This window comes from Rhinopithecus roxellana, chromosome 7, assembly GCF_007565055.1.
Source record: "Rhinopithecus roxellana isolate Shanxi Qingling chromosome 7, ASM756505v1, whole genome shotgun sequence".
NCBI classification, from domain to species: domain Eukaryota; kingdom Metazoa; phylum Chordata; class Mammalia; order Primates; family Cercopithecidae; genus Rhinopithecus; species Rhinopithecus roxellana.
In genome coordinates, this window is record NC_044555.1 from 151424992 (window position 1) to 151443251 (window position 18260).

Genomic DNA, 18260 nt, shown 5'->3' on the forward strand with positions numbered 1-18260 from the left:
AGCATTCAAGCTCTGCTAAGGGTCAGACAGCTTCCTCAAGTGGGTCCCTGACCCCCGTGTATCCTGACTGGGAGACACCTCCCAGTAGGGACTGACAGACACCTCATACAAGAGAGCTCTGGCTGACATTTGGCAGGTGCCCCTCTGGGATGAAGCTTCCAGAGGAAAGAACAGGCAGCAATCTTTGCTGTTCTGCAGCTTCCGCTGGTGATACCTAGGCAAACAGGGTCTGGAGTGGACCTCCAGCAAACTTCAGCAGACCTGCAGCAGAGGAACTTGACTGTTAGAAGGAAAACTAACAAACAGAAAGGAATAGCACATCCACTCAGAGACCCCATCCACAGGTCACAAACATCAAAGACCAAAGGGGGATAAATTCACAAAAATGGGGAGAAACCCGTGCAAAAAAGCTGAAAATTCCAAAAACAAGAATGCCTCTTCTCCTCCAAAGGATCACAACTCATCGCCAGCAAGGGAACAAAACTGGACAGAGAATGAGTTTGACGAATTGACAGAAGCAGGCTTCAGAATGTGGATAATAAGAAACTCGTCCGAGCTAAAGGAGCATGTTCTAGCCGAATGCAAGGAAGCTAAGAACCTTGAAAAAATATTAGATGAATTGCTAACTAGAATAAACAGTTTAGAGAAGAACATAAATGACCTGATGGAGCTGAAAAACATAGCACGAGAACTTCATGAAGCATACACAAGTACTAATAACCAAATCAATCAAGCGAAAGAAAGGATATCAGAGATTGAAGATCAACTTAATGAAATAAAGTGAGAAGGCAAGATTAGAGAAAAGAGAATAAAAAGGAACGAACAAAACCTCCAAGAAAAATGGGACTATGTGAATAGATCAAATCTACGTTTGATTGGTGTACCTGAAAGTGATGGGGAGAATGGAACCAAGTTGGAAAACACTCTTCAGGATATTATCCAGGGGAACTTCCCCAACCTAGCAAGACAGGCCAACATTCAAATTCAGGAAATAAGAGAACACCACAAAGATACTCCTTGAGAAGAGCAACCTGAAGACACATAATCATCAGATTCACCAAGGTGGAAATGAAGGAAAAAATGTTAAGGGCAGCCAGAAAGAAAGGCCAGGTTACCTATAAAGGGAAGCCCATCAGACTAACAGTGGATCTCTCTGCAGAAACCCCACAAGCCAGAAGAGAATGAGGGCCAATATTCAACATTCTTAAAGAAAAGAATTTTAAACCCAGAATTTGATATCCAGCCAAACTAAGCTTCATAAGCAAAAGAGAAATACAATTCACTACAGACAAGTAAATGCTGAGAGATTTTGTCACCACCAAGCCTGCCTTGCAAGAGTTCCTGAAGGATGCACTAAACATGGAAAGGAACAACTGGTACCAGCCACTGCAAAACCATACCAAATTGTAAAGACCATTTACATTATGAAGGAATTGCAACTAACGGGCAAAATAACCAGCTAGCATCATAATGATAGGATCAAATTCACACATAACAATATTAACCTTAAATGTAAATGGGCTAAATGCCCCAATTAAAAGACACAGACTGGCAAACTGGATAAGGAGTCAAGACCCATCAGTGTGCTGTATTCAGGAGACCCATCTCATGTGCAAAGACACACATTAGCTCAAAATAAAGGGATGGAGGAATATTTACCTAGCAAACAGAAAGAAAAAAAAAAAAGCAGGAGTTGCAATCCTAATCTCTGATAAAACAAACTTTAAACCAACAAACACCAAAAGAGACAAAGAAGGGCAATACATGATACTAAAGGGATCAATTCAACAAGAAGAGTTAACTATCCTAAATATATATGCACCCAATACAGGAGTATCCAGATACATAAAGCAAGTTCTTAGAGACCTACAAAGAGACTTAGACTCCCACACAATAATAGTGGGAGACTTTAACACCCCACTCTCCATATTAGACAGATCAATGAGACAGAAAATTAACTAGGATATTCAGGACTTGAACTCAGTTCTGGACCAAGCAGACCTAATAGACATCTACAGAACTCTCCACCCCAAATCAACAGAATATACATTCTTCTCAGCACCTCATCGCACTTATCCTAAAATTGACCACATAATTGGAAGTAAAACACTCCTCAGCAAATGCAAAAGAACAGAAATAAAAACAAACAGTCTCTCAGACCACAGTGCCAGCAAATTAGAACTCAGGATTAAGAAACTCACTCAAAACTGCACAACTACATGGAAACTGAACAACCTGGTCTTGACTGAATACTGGGTAAATAACAAAATGAAAGCAGAAATAAAGATGTTCTTTGAAACCAATGAGAACAAAGACACAACATACCGCAATCTCTGGGACACATTTAAAGCAGTGTGTAGAGGGACATTTATAGCACTAAATGCCCACAAGAGAAAGCAGGAAAGATCTAAAATTGACACCCTAACATCACAGTTAAAAGAACTAGAGAAGCAAGAACAAACACATTCAAAAGCTAGCAGAAGGCAAGAAATAACTAAGATCAGAGTAGAACCGAAGGAGACAGAGACACGAAAAACCCTTCAAAAAATCAATGAATCCAGAAGCTGGGTTTTTGAAAAGATCAACAAAATAGACCACTAGCCAGACTAATAAAGAAGAAAAGAGAGAAGAATCAAACAGATGCAATAAAAAATGATAAAGGAGATATCACCACCAATCCCACAGAAATACAAACTACCATCAGAGAATACTATAAACACCTCTATGCAAATAAACTAGAAAATCCAGAAGAAGTGGATAAATTCCTGGACACATACACCCTCCCAAGACTAAACCAGGAAGAGGTCAATTCGCTAAATAGACTAATAACAAGTTCTGAAATTGAGGCAGTAATTAATAGCCTACCAATGAAAAAAAGTATAGGACCAGACGGATTCACACCCAAATTCTATCAGAGGTACAAAGAGGAGCTGGTACCATTCCTTCTGAAACTATTCCAATCAATAGAAAAAGAGGGAATCCTCCCTAACTCATTTTATGAGGCCAGCATCATGCTGATACCAAAACCTGACAGAGACACAACAAAAAAAGAAAATTTCAGACCAATGTCTCTGATGAACATTGACGCAAAAATCCTCAAGAAAATACTGGCAAATCGAATCCGCAGTACATCAAAAAGCTTATCCACCATGATCAAGTTGGCTTCATCCCTGGGATGCAAGGCTGGTTCAACATACGGAAATCAAAAAGCGTAATCCATCACATAAACAGAACCAATGACAAAAACCACATGATTATCTCAATAGATGCAGAAAAGGCCTTTGACAAAATTCAACAGCCTTCATGCTAAAAACTCTCAATAAATTTGATATTAATGGAACTTATCTCAAAATAATAAGAGCTATTTATGACAAACCCACAGCCAATGTCATATTGAATGGGCAAAAACTGAAAGCATTCCCTTTGAAAACTGGCACAAGACAAGGATACCCTCTCTTACCACTCCTATTCAACTTAGTTTTGGAAGTACTGGCCAGGATAATCAGGCAAGAGAAAGAAATAAAGCGTATTCAGATAGGAAAGAGGAAGTTAAATTGTCTCTGTTTGCAGATGACATGATTGTGTATTTAGAAAACCCCACTGTCTCAGCCCCACATCTCCTTAAGCTGATAAGCAACTTCAGCAAAGTCTCAGGATACAAAATCAAGGTGCAAAAATCACAAACATTCCTATACACCAATAATAGACAAAAAGAGAGCCAAATCATGAGTGAACTCCCATTCATAATTTCTGCAAAGAGAGTAAATACCTAGGAATACAACTTATAAGGGATGTGAAGGACCTCTTCAAGGAGAACTACAAACCACTGCTCAAGGAAATAAGAGAGGACACAAACAAATGGAAAAACATTCCATGCTTATGGGAAAAATCAATATCATGAAAATGGCCATACTTCCCAAAGTAATTTATAGATTCAATGCTGTCCCCATCAAGCTACCATTGACTTTCTTCACAGAATTGGAAAAGACTACTTTAAATTTCATATGGAATAAAAAAAGAGCCCACATAGCCAAGTCAATCCTAGCAAAAAGAACAAAGCTGGAGACATCATGCTACCTGACTTCAAACTATACTGCAAGGCTACAGTAAACAAAACAGATATATAGACCAATGGAACAGAACAGAGGCCTCAGAGATAAAACCACACATCTACAACCATCTGATCTTTGACAAACATGACACAAACAAGCAATGGGGAAAGGATTCCATATTTAATAAATAGTATTGGGAAAAGTGGCTAGCCATATGAAGAAAACTGAAACTAGACCCGTTCCTTACACCTGATAAAATTATACAAAAATTAACTCAAGATGGATTAAAGACTTAACCATAAAAGCTAAAACCACAAAAATCCTAGAAGAAAACCTAGGCAATACCATTCAGGACATAGGCATAGACAAGGACTTCATGACTAAAACACCAAAAGCAATGGCAACACAAGCCAAAACTGACAAATGGGATCTAATTAAACTAAAGAGCTTCTGCACAGCAAGCGAAACTATCATCAGAGTGAACAGGCAACCTACAGAATGGGAGAAAATTTTTTGCAATCTATCCATCTCACAAAAGGCTAATATCCAGAATCTACAAAGAACTTAAAAAAATTTACAAGAAAAAAAAAAAAACAACTCCATCAAAAAGTGGGCAAAGTATATGAGCAGACACTTCTCAAAAGAAGACATTTATGTGGCCAAAAAACACATGAAAAAATGCTCATCATCACTGGTCATTAGAGAAATGCAAATCAAAACCACAGTGAGATACCATCTCACACCAGTTAGAATGGCAATAATTAAAAAGTCAGGAAACAACAGATGCTGGAGAGGATGTGGAGAAATAGGAATGCTTTTACACTGTTGGTGGGAGAGTAAATTAGTTCAACCATTGTGGAAGACAGTGTGGTGATTCCTGAAGGATCTAGAACCAGAAATACGATTTGACCCAGCAATCCCATTACTGGGTATATACCCAAAGGGTTATAAGTCATTCTACTATAAAGACACATGCACACATATGTTTACTGTGGCACTATTCACAATAGATAGCAAAGACTTGGAACCAACCCAAACGTCCATCAATGATAGACTGGATAATGAAAATGTGACACATATACACCATGGAATACTATGCAGCCACAAAAAAGGATGAGTTCTTGTCCTTTGCAGGGACATGGATGAAGTTAAGAACCATCATTCTCAGTAAACTAACACAAGAAACAAAAACCAAGCACCACATGTTCTCACTCATAAGTGAGAGTTGAACAATTAGAACACATGGACACAGGGAGGGGAGCATCACACACTGGGGCCTGTCAGAGGTTGGGGAGCTAGGGGAGGGATAGCATTAGGAGAAATGCCTAATGTAGGTCACAGGTTGATGGGTGCAGCCAGCACTATGGTATTTATATACCTGTGTAAGAAAACTACACGGTCTGCACATGTACCCCAGAACTTAAAGTATATATATATATAAATAATAAATAAATAAACAACAGGCATGACAGAGTGGCTCACACCAGTGCCTCATCCTCCCAGCACTTTAGGAAGCCAAGGCTAGAGGACCGCTTTAGCCCAGGAGCTCGAGATCAACCTGGGCACCATAACAAGACTTTGTCTCTACAAAACAAATAATCATAATAAATAAAAATTAAAAATTAAATTAAAAATATATATTGACATTGCATTAAATGACCTCATTTAAGTAATTTGTTAAATTTAATAGTTTACATATTCATTTGAACTTTCTATATATGCTATCATTTTGTGCATGAATTATTATTTTCTTCCCTTCCCAATTCATATACCTTTCATTTCTTTTTCTTCTCTTATTGCACAGTTTAGCATCTTCAGTATCGTGATGAACAAAAGTGATGACAGTGGCCATCCTTTCCTTATTACTGATCTTAACTGGAAAGCTCCCAATATTTCAACATTAACTATGATATGTTTTACATTGCTTATCAAATTAAGGAAGCTCTCCTTTATTCCTGGTTTGCTAGGAATTTTAAACCATAATGGAGATTGAGTTTTATCACATACCTTTTCTGCATTTGTTATGATTATATTTGTTTTTTTTTCAGACAAGTTATTAGAAATATTTTATTTAGAAGAACTTTAAAAGGTGGTAGAAGGGTTAGAAAAGCTTGTCTAAAGGCTCAAGGAAATTGAAAAGTTACATTACAAAAAGTTCTAAAGAAAAAATACATATAATCATACTACTTTCATCTAGCCATAATAATGAAAATACTGAGTAACATTTTAACATTAAACCAACATATAAATTTAACGGGAGAAAGAAGGAAAGAACGTAGTTTAATTGTATTAAAATCCTTATCTACCCTAAGAGGAAGTCAATAGTGTTCACCATTTGTAGATCTATAGATTGTACTGTGTGCAAAATATTTCTTTTCTTTTTTTGTGATGCCAAATTTCATTAACTTTATTTTTTTTAATTTTTTTTCTTTTTTCTTTTTTTTTTTTATTATACTCTAAGTTCTAGGGTACATGTGCATAACGTGCAGGTTTGTTACATATGTATACTTGTGCCATGTTGGTGTGCTGCACCCATCAACTCGTCAGCACCCATCAATTCATCATTTATATCATGTATAACTCCCCAATGCAATCCCTCCCCCCTCCCCCGTCCCCATGATAGGGCCCAGTGTGTGATGTTCCACTTCCCGAGTCCAAGTGATCTCATTGTTCAGTTCCCACCTATGAGTGAGAACATGCGGTGTTTGGTTTTCTCTTCTTGTGATAGTTTGCTAAGAATGATGGTTTCCAGCTGCATCCATGTCCCTACAAAGGACACAAACTCATCCTTTTTTATGGCTGCATAGTATTCCATGGTGTATATGTGCCACATTTTCTTAATTCAGTCTGTCACAGATGGACATTTGGGTTGATTCCAAGTCTTTGCTATTGTGAATAGTGCCGCAATAAACATACGTGTGCATGTGTCTTTGTAGTAGAATAATTTATAATCCTTTGGGTATATACCCAGTAGTGGGATGGCTGGGTCATATGGTACATCTAGTTCTAGATCCTTGAGGAATTGCCATACTGTTTTCCATAATGGTTGAACTAGTTTACAATCCCACCAACAGTGTAAAAGTGTTCCTATTTCTCCACATCCTCTCCAACACCTGTTGTTTCCTGACTTTTTAATGATTGCCATTCTAACTGGTGTGAGATGGTATCTCATTGTGGTTTTGATTTGCATTTCTCTGATGGACAGTGATGATGAGCATTTTTTCATGTGTCTGTTGGCTGTATGAATGTCTTCTTTTGAGAAATGTCTGTTCATATCCTTTCCCCACTTTTTGATGGGGTTGTTTGTTTTTTTCTTGTAGATTTGTTTGAGTTCTTTGTAGGTTCTGGATATTAGCCCTTTGTCAGATGAGTAGATTGCAAAAATTTTCTCCCATTCTGTAGGTTGCCTGTTCACTCTGATGGTAGTTTCTTTTGCTGTGCAGAAGCTCTTTAGTTTAATTAGATCCCATTTGTCAATTTTGGCTTTTGTTGCCGTTGCTTTTGGTGTTTTAGACATGAAGTCCTTGCCCATGCCTATGTCCTGAATGGTGCTACCTAGATTTTCTTCTAGGGTTTTTATGGTATTAGGTCTAACATTTAAGTCTCTAATCCACCTTGAATTAATCTTCGTATAAGGAGTAAGGAAAGGATCCAGTTTCAGCTTTCTACTTACGGCTAGCCAATTTTCCCAGCACCATTTATTAAATAGGGAATCCTTTCCCCATTTCTTGTTTCTCTCAGGTTTGTCAAAGATCAGATGGCTGTAGATGTGTGGTATTATTTCTGAGGACTCTGTTCTGTTCCATTGGTCTATATCTCTGTTTTGGTACCAGTACCATGCTGTTTTGGTTACTGTAGCCTTGTAGTATAGTTTGAAGTCAGGTAGCATGACACCTCCAGCTTTGTCCTTTTGACTTAGGATTGTCTTGGCAATGCGGGCTCTTTTTTGGTTCCATATGAACTTTAAAGCAGTTTTTTCCAATTCTGTGAAGAAACTCATTGGTAGCTTGATGGGGATGGCACTGAATCTATAAATAACCTTGGGCAGTATGGCCATTTTCACGATATTGATTCTTCCTATCCATGAGCATGGTATGTTCTTCCATTTGTTTGTGTCCTCTTTGATTTCACTGAGCAGTGGTTTGTAGTTCTCCTTGAAGAGGTCCTTTACATCCCTTGTAAGTTGGATTCCTAGGTATTTTATTCTCTTTGAAGCAATTGTGAATGGAAGTTCATTCATGATTTGGCTCTCTGCTTGTCTGTTACTGGTGTATAAGAATGCTTGTGATTTTTGCACATTAATTTTGTATCTTGATACTTTGCTGAAGTTGCTTATCAGCTTAAGGAGATTTTGGGCTGAGACAATGGGGTTTTCTAAATATACAATCATGTCATCTGCAAACAGGGACAATTTGACTTCTTCTTTTCCTAACTGGATACCCTTGATTTCTTTCTCTTGCCTGATTGCCCTAGCCAGAACTTCCAACACTATGTTGAATAGGAGTGGTGAGAGAGGGCATCCCTGTCTTGTGCCAGTTTTCAAAGGGAATTTTTCCAGTTTTTGCCCATTCAGTATGATATTAGATGTGGGTTTGTCATAAATAGCTCTTATTATTTTGAGGTACATTCCATCAATACCGAATTTATTGAGCATTTTTAGCATGAAGGGCTGTTGAATTTTGTCAAAAGCCTTTTCTGCATCTATTGAGATAATCATGTGGTTCTTGTCTTTGGTTCTGTTTATATGCTGGATTACGTTTATTGATTTGCAAATGTTGAACCAGCCTTGCATCCCAGGGATGAAGCCCACTTGATCATGGTGGATAAGCTTTTTGATGTGCTGCTGAATCCGATTTGCCAGTATTTTAGTGAGGATTTTTGCATCGATGTTCATCAGGGATATTGGTCTAAAATTCTCTTTTTTTGTTGTGTCTCTGCCAGGCTTTGGTATCAGGATGATGTTGGCCTCATAAAATGAGTTAGGGAGGATTCCCTCTTTTTCTATTGATTGGAATAGTTTCAGAAGGAATGGTACCAGCTCCTCCTTGTACCTCTGGTAGAATTCAGCTGTGAATCCATCTGGTCCTGGACTTTTTTTCGTGGGTAGGCAATTAATTATTGCCTCAATTTCAGAGCCTGCTATTGGTCTATTCAGGGATTCAACTTCTTCCTGGTTTAGTCTTGGGAGAGTGTAAGTGTCCAGGAAATTATCCATTTCTTCTAGATTATCTAGTTGATTTGCGTAGAGGTGTTTATAGTATTCTCTGATGGTAGTTAGTATTTCTGTGGGGTCGGTGGTGATATCCCCTGTATCATTTTTTATTGCATCTATTTGATTCCTCTCTCTTTTCTTCTTTATTAGTCTTGTTAGCGGTCTGTCAATTTTGTTGATCTTTTCAAAAAACCAACTCCTGGATTCATTGATTTTTTGGAGGGTTTTTTGTGTCTCTATCTCCTTCAGTTCTGCTCTGATCTTAGTTATTTCTTGCCTTCTGCTAGCTTTTGAATGTGTTTGCTCTTGCCTCTCTAGTTCTTTTAATTGTGATGTTAGAGTGTCAATTTTAGATCTTTCCTGCTTTCTCTTGTGGGCATTTAGTGCTATAAATTTCCCTCCACACACTGCTTTAAATGTGTCCCAGAGATTCTGGTATGTTGTATCTTTGTTCTCATTGGTTTCAAAGAACATCTTTATTTCTGCCTTCATTTTGTTATGTACCCAGTAGTCATTCAGGAGCAGGTTGTTCAGTTTCCATGTAGTTGAGCGGTTTTGATTGAGTTTCTTAGTCCAGAGTTCTAGTTTGATTGCACTGTGGTCTGAGAGACAGTTTGTTATAATTTCTGTTCTTTTACATTTGCTGAGGAGTGCTTTACTTCCAATTATGTGGTCAATTTTGGAATAAGTGCGATGTGGTGCTGAGAAGAATGTATATTCTGTTGATTTGGGGTGGAGAGTTCTATAGATGTCTATTAGGTCCGCTTGGTGCAGAGATGAGTTCAATTCCTGGATATCCTTGTTAACTTTCTGTCTCGTTGATCTGTCTAATGTTGACAGTGGGGTGTTGAAGTCTCCCATTATTATTGTATGGGAGTCTAAGTCTCTTTGTAAGTCTCTAAGGACTTGCTTTATGAATCTGGGTGCTCCTGTATTGGGTGCATATATATTTAGGAGAGTTAGCTCTTCCTGTTGAATTGATCCCTTTACCATTATGTAATGGCCTTCTTTGTCTCTTTTGATCTTTGATGGTTTAAAGTCTGTTTTATCAGAGACTAGGATTGCAACCCCTGCTTTTTTTTGTTCTCCATTTGCTTGGTAGATCTTCCTCCATCCCTTTATTTTGAGCCTATGTATGTCTCTGCATGTGAGATGGGTCTCCTGAATACAGCAGACTGATGGGTCTTGATTCTTTATCCAGTTTGCCAGTCTGTGTCTTTTAATTGGAGCATTTAGTCCATTTACATTTAAGGTTCATATTGTTATGTGTGAACTTGATCCTGCCATTATGATATTAACTGGTTATTTTGCTCGTTAGTTGATGCAGTTTCTTCCTAGCCTCGATGGTCTTTACATTTTGGCATGTTTTTGCAATGGCTGGTACCGGTTGTTCCTTTCCGTGTTTAGGGCTTCTTTCAGGGTCTCTTGTAAGGCGATTATATTTGTTTTTTCCTCTATTATGCTAATGTGGCAAATTACACTGATTGATTTTCAAACGTTAATCCAACCTTGCCTTTATACAAAAACTCAACTGGATCATCATATATTATCTATGATGTAGATCATAGATTTTATTTGCTCTTATTTTGTTTGAAATTTTTGTATCTATAGTCATAAGAGAGATTGGCCTGCAATTTTATTTTCTTGTAATATCCTTTTCAGGTTTTGATTATCATATTTATGCTGGGATCATAAAACAAGATGGGTGGTGTGATGGTTCCTTTTATGTGTCAATCTGGCTAGTCCATGGTCCCATATAGTTGGTCAAATACCTGTCTGAATATTGCTGTGAATTTGTATTGCATTGTATTTTTTTATTTAAATTTTTTTTGAGATGGAGTCTCACTGTCGCCCAGGCTGGAGTGCAGTGGTGTGATCTCGGCTCACTGCAACTCTGCCTCCCAGATTCAAATGATTCTCCTCCCTCAGCCTCCAGAGTAGCTGGAACTACAGGTGTGTGCCACCACGCCTGGCTGATTTGTGTAGTTTTAGTAGAAATGAGATTTTGCCATGTTGGCCAGGCTGGTCTCGAACTCCTGACCTCAAGTGATCCACCTGTCTCAGCCTCCCAAAGTGCTAGGATTACAGGTTTGAGTCACTGTGCCTGGCTTTGAAGTTAAATTTTAGATGAGATTATAATTTAAATCAGTAGATGTTGAGTAAAGGAAATTCTCCATAATGTGACTGGACATCATTCAATCAATTGAAGGCCTTAAGAGGAAATAAACAGAGGTCCTCCAAGGAAGAGTGAGTTCTGCCTCCAGACTACAACATCAACTTTCTTTCTCTAGCCTAATTGCTCTGGTTAGGACTTCCAGTACTATGTCAAAAAGATATTGGGGTGAGCATGCTTGAGTTGTTCACGATTTTAGAGGACAAACTTTCAACTTTTATCCTTGAGTATGTTAGCTGTAGGATTGTCATATGTGACCTTTGTTATGTTGAAGTAATTCCTTCTATACCTAATTTGTTGAGAGCTTTTATCATGGAAGAATGCAAAATTTTGTCAAATGCTTTTTCTGCACCTATTGAGATGATACGTGGTTTCTGTCTTTCTTTTTGTTAATGTGGTGTATTACATTGATTGATTTCTGCATGTTAAATCATCTTTGCAACCTTGGGATAAATCCCATTTGGTCATGATGAATGATTTTTTCAATGCTCTTTCATAAATCCTGTAAGGTTTCTTCATTTCTTACCATTTAAAGAGATTATTTATCTTATGACTGTATATTTTCAAATAACTTGTCTTCAAGTTCACAGATTTATTCTTTTCCTTAATCAATTCCTGTGTTAATGCTCACCATTGCATTTTTCATTTCATTCATTGTATTTTTCCAGCTCTGGAATCTGTTTTTTTTTAATAATTTCATTATTTTTGTTAATTTATTTATTGTTTTGTTAATTATTATTATTATTATTTTAATTATTATTTTTGTTAATTATTTATTGTTTTGGTTGTTTAGTGTTTTCCTGAATTTGTTGAATTGTTTCTTTGTAATTTCTTGAAATACTGAGCTTCCTTAAGACAATTATTTTGAATTCTTCGTCAGGCAGTTCATAAACTCCTATTTCTTTATTTTTTATTTTTTATTTTTTTATTATTATTATACTTTAAGTTCTAGGGTACATGTGCATTACTTGCAGGTTTGTTACATATGTACACTTGTGCCATGTTGGTGTGCTGCACCCATTAACTCGTCAGCACCCATCAACTCGTCCTTTACATCAGGTATAACTCCCAATGCAATCCCTCCCCCCTCGCCCCTCCCCATAATAGGCCCCGGTGTGTGATGTTCCCCTTTCCGAGTCCAAGTGATCTCATTGTTCAGTCCCCACCTATGAGTGAGAACATTTGGTGTTTGGTTTTCTGTTCTTGCGATAGTTTGCTGAGAATGATGGTTTCCAGCTGCATCCATGTCCCTACAAAGGACACAAACTCATCCTTTTTTATGGCTGCATAATATTCCATGGTGTATATGTGCCACATTTTCTTAATCCAGTCTGTCACTGATGGACATTTGGGTTGATTCCAAGTCTTTGCTATTGTGAATAGTGCCACAGTGAACATATATGTGCATGTGTCTTTATAGCAGCGTGATTTATAATCCTTTGGGTATATACCCAGTAATGGGATGGCTGGGTCATATGGTACTTCTAGTTCTAGATCCTTGAGGAATTGCCATACTGTTTTCCATAATGGTTGAACTAGTTTACAATCCCACCAACAGTGTAAAAGTGTTCCTATTTCTCCACATCCTCTCCAGCACCTGTTGTTTCGTGACTTTTTAATGATTGCCATTCTAACTGGTGTGAGATGGTATCTCATTGTGGTTTTGATTTGCATTTCTCTGATGGCCAGTGATGATGAGCATTTTTTCATGTGTCTGTTGGCTGTATGAATGTCTTCTTTTGAGAAATGTCTGTTCACATCCCTTGCCCACTTTTTGATGGGGTTGTTTGTTTTTTTCTTGTAAATTTGTTTGGGTTCTTTGTAGGTTCTGGATATTAGCCCTTTGTCAGATGAGTAGATTGCAAAAATTTTCTCCCGTTCTGTAGGTTGCCTGTTCACTCTGATGGTAGTTTCTTTTGCTGTGCAGAGCTCTTTAGTTTAATTAGAACCCATTTGTCAGTTTTGGCTTTTGTTGCCATTGCTTTTGGTGCATAAACTCCTATTTCTTTAGGTTCAGTTACTAGTGCTTTTTCTTGGTGTCAAGATTACTCTTGATCCTTGTGACTATGTGTTGGTGTCTGTGCATTTAAAGAAATAGGGAGTCATTCCAGTTTTGGAGACTGGCTTTGTCTGGTAAAACTGTTCACCAGTCTGCCTGTTCAGAGATTCTAAGCAGACTTGCTGGTGGAGTCACTAGGCAGGCTGGCCTGCATGAACCCATGGGGTTGGGTCTGGAGCCTGGATCCACTGGCTTGGACCTGTTTATTGTGTCCTTTGGAGTGGGCATGAAACCTGTACCCATGCAGCCTGAAGCTTGGGTTCAGAGAGGCTCACCTCATGCTCTGGCAGTTCTGGAGCTTGCTTCTGCAGAGGTGAGCGTAAGTTCTGGGTCCACTGGGACTGGTCTTCAGGAGTGGTCTTGGATTATTAGTCTGATGGGACCAAACTGGCACCAGGGTCTACTGGGGTATAGTCACAGGGCCTGGCATTGGGCAGATCTGGAGCCTGTGTATCCCAGTGTCAGCCTACTGTCTGAGGCCAAGGGTGCTGACTTGGTCTTGGGGCAGGCCTGAAGCCTTGGGCTATGTGGGCCAATCTGGTTCTGGGCTGCCCTGGATCCTGAAGGACAGAAAGTTTGGCTTGATGGCTAAGACTGCAGGGGCTGGCCTGATGGCGGGGTGGACCTGAAGCCTGGAACTGTGAGGGCCAGCCCAGTGCTGGGGGTGGCCTGGGACACAGGGCCACTTGGGCTGGTATGGCCCTGGGGAAGGAATGGAGATTGAATCTGTGGGGGCTGGCCTTGCGCTGGGCCAGCCCCAAAGCCCAGGGCTTCTGAGGCTGAACTGGAGCTGGGGCTGGTCCAAAGTTTAGGGCTACTACATTTGGCCTGGTGGTGGGGCAGCCTAAAGACCAAATCTGTCAGGCAGGCCTGGAGATGGGCTGTGGGTGCCTGCCTGGTGCTGTTTTACTAGAGAAGGACCAGGGTTGAGGCCCAAATGAAGAGTATCTGTCTCCATGCTGTGCTACCTGGGGGTTAGGAAACAGGTGGCATGAATAATTGAAAACTATCCTTCCCACCCACTTTAGTGCATTTTTTATTTCAGTGCTATACCAAGGTGCTATAATCTCTCACCTGGTTTCCTTATTGCTTGTGAAAGTATTTTCACATTTGGGTAGTTGGATAGAAAAAGCTTATTCTGCCATCCTGATGACATTTATTAGGGTGTCTTTTAAAAAATATTATTACTGATTAAATCTCTTTTTTTGTTATAGGTCTATTTTCTATAGAAAGTAGATTTTCCTTTTTGTTGTTTATTTATTTATTTATTTTAGCTTTGCTGCTTAAGAAGAAAACGTATTAAAAAAAAAAAACCTTGGATTGGGAGGAGTCTTTACAGGCAAAACACAAAATTCAGAAGCTAAAAAGAAAATGTTGCTGGGCGTGGTGGGTCATGCCTGTAATCCCAGCACTTTGGAGGCCAAGGTGGGCGGATCACGAAGTCAGGAGTTTGAGACAAGCCTGGCCAATATGATGAAATCCCATCTCTACCGAAAAATAAAAAAATTGGCCCAGCATTGTGGCGCATGCCTGTAGTCTCAGCTACTCGGGAGGCTGAGGCAGGAGAATCGCTGGAACCCTGTAGGCGGAGGTTGCAGTGAGCCGAGATCGTGCCACTGCACTCCAGCCTGGGCGACAGAGCGAGACTCCATCTCAAAAAAGAAAAAAAAAAAAGAAAAGAAAAAAGAACATGTTATTAGGCTGCATAGTAAGCAAAAAATTCTATATAAAACTTGTTTTTCAAGTTTTAATTTAGATTTTGGGGTATATGTGCAGGTTTGTTATAAAGGTATATTGTGTGATGCTCAGGTTTGGGATATGATTGAACCTATCACCCAGGTAGTGAGTATAATACCCAATAGATAGTTTTTCAACCCTTCTCCTCTCCCTATTTCTCCCCTCTTTTAGTCTGTGGAGTTTATTGTTCCCATCTTTATGTCCATGTGTATCCAAAGATTAGCTACCACTTATAAGTAAAAACATGTGGCATTTGGTTTTCTGGTTCTGTGTTAGTTTGCTTAGGATAATGGCCTCCAGCTGCAACCATGTTACTGCAAAGAACATTATTTTATTCTTTTTCATGGCTGTTTAGTATTCTACGGTGTTTACATGCCACATTTTATCCATTTCACTGTTGATGGGCACCTGGGTTGATTCCATGTCTTTGTTGTTGCGAATAGTGCTGTGATGAACATATAAATGCATGTGTCTTTTTGGTAAGATTATTTATTTTCTTTTGGGTATATACCCAAAGGATTGGGATTGCTGGGTTGAATGGTAGTTCTATTTTTAGTTCTTTGAGAAATCTCCAAACTGCTTTCTAGAATGGCTGAACTAATTTACAATCCAATCAACATCATATAAGCACTCTCTTTTCTCCACAGCCCTGCCAACATCTGTTATTTTTTGACTTTTTAATGATAGCCATTCTGACTGGTGGGTGTGAGATGGTATCTCATTGTAGTTTTAATTTGCGTTTCTTTGATGATTAGTGATGATGAGCATTTTTCATATGTTTACTGGCTACTTGTATGTCTTCTTTTGAGAAGTGTCTGTTCATGTCCTTGGTCCACTTTTTAATTTTTTTTTCTTAATGATTTAAATTCCTTATAGATTCTGGATATTAGACCTTTGTCAGAAGCAGAGTTTGCAAATATTTTCTCCCAATCTGAAGACTGTCTGTTTATTCTGTTGATAGTTTTTCTCACTCTACAGAAGCTCCTTAGTGTAATTAGGTCCTCCTTGTCAATTTTTGTTTTTGTTGTAATTGCTTTTGAGACTTAGCCATGAATTCTTTGCCAAGGTTGATGTCAAGAAGGGCATATCTTAGATTTTCTCCTAGGATTTTTATAGTTGGAGGCCTTACATTTAAGTCTGTAATTCATCTTGGGTTAATTTTTTATATGGCGATAGGTAGTGATAAAATTTCATTCTTCTGCATATGGCTAGCCAGCTATCTCAACATTATTTATTGAAAAGGGAGTCCTTTCTCTATTGCTTACTTTTGTTGACTTTGTCAAAGATCGGATGGCTGTAGGTGTGCAGCTTTGTTTCTGGGTTCTCTATTCTGTCCCGTTAGTCTATGTGTCTATTTGTGTACCAATACCATGCTGTTTGCTTACTGGAGGATCGTAGTATAGTTTGAAGTTAGGTAATGTGATACCTTTGGCTTTATTCTTTTTGCTTAGAATTGTTTTTGGCTATTTGGGCTCTTTTCTGGTTCTATATGAAATTTAGAATAGTTTTTTTTTAATTCTGTGAAAAAAGGCATAGTTTCATAGGAATACCATTGAATTTATAGATTGTTTTAGGCAGTATGACCATTTTAACGATATTTATTGTTCCAATTCATGAGTGTGGAATGTTTCCTCATTTGCTTGTGTCATTTCTGATTTCTTTTGGCAGTCTTTTGTAGTTCTCCTTGTAGAGATCTTTCATCTCCTTGATTAGATGTATCCCTAGGTATTTTATTTTTTGTGGTTGTTGAAAATTTTAATGCATTCTTGCTTTGGTTCTTAGCTCGAATGTTGTTGTATAGAAAAGTTACTGATTTTTAAACATTGACTTTGTATCCTGAAACTTTACTGAAGTCATTTTTTCAGTTCTAGGAGTTTTTTGGCAGAGTCTTTAGGGTGTTCTAGGCATATGATCATATCATTAATGAAGAGTTTCACTTTTTTTTTTTTTTTTTTTTTTTCCTATTTGGATGTCTTTTATTTCTTTTCCTTGCCTGACTGTTCTTCTAGAACTTCTAGTACTATGTTAAATAGGAATGGTGAGAGTGGACATCCTTGTCTTGTTTGAGTTCTCAAGGTGAGTGCTTTCAACTTTTGCCCACTCAATATGATGTTGGCTGTGGGTTTGTCATAAATGGCCTTTATTATTTTGAGGTATGTTCTTTTGATGCCTAGTTTGTTGAGGGCTTGTATCATAAAATGATGTTGGATTTTACTGAAAGCTTTTCCCACATTTATTAAGATGATCATATGGTTTTTGTTTTTAATTATCTTTATGTGGTGAATCACATTTATTGATTTGTGTAAGTTGAACAAACCTTATACCCCAGGAACTGAGCCTACTTGATCCTGATTAATTTTCTTTTTGATGTGTTGCTAGATTCAGTTTTCTAGTATTTTGCTGAGGATTTTTGCATCTATGTTCATCAGGAATATTGGCCTGTTGTTTTCCTTTTCCATTCTGTCTTTGCCAGCTTTTGGTACCAGGATGATACTGGCTTTGTATAATGAGTTATGGAGGAATCCTTCCTCCTTGATTTTCAGGAATAGTTTTAGCAGGATTTGTACTAGTTCTTCCTTGTACATCTGATAGAATATGGCTGTGAATCCATGTGGTCCAGGACTTTTTTGGCTGTAGTTTTTTTTTTTTTTTTTTAATGACTGATTCAATTTCAGAACTCATTATTGATATGTTCAAGGTTTCAATTTCTTCCTGGTTCAAATTTAATAGGTTGTGTTTCCAGGAATGTATCCATTTCCTCTAGATTTTCTAGTTTCTGCGCATAGAGGTTTTCATAATAGTCTTTGAGGATTTTTTGTTTTTTTTGGTGGGATTGGTTTTAATGTCATTTCTGATTTTGCTTATTTGGTTCTTCTCTTTTTTCTCTGTTAATGTAGCTAGCAGTCTATCAATCTTGTTTAATCCTTTCAAAAAACGTTTGATTTCATTGATATTTTGTATGGATTTTTGGATCTCAATTTCATTCAGTTCTGCTCGGATTTTAGTTATTTCTTTTCTTCTGCTAGC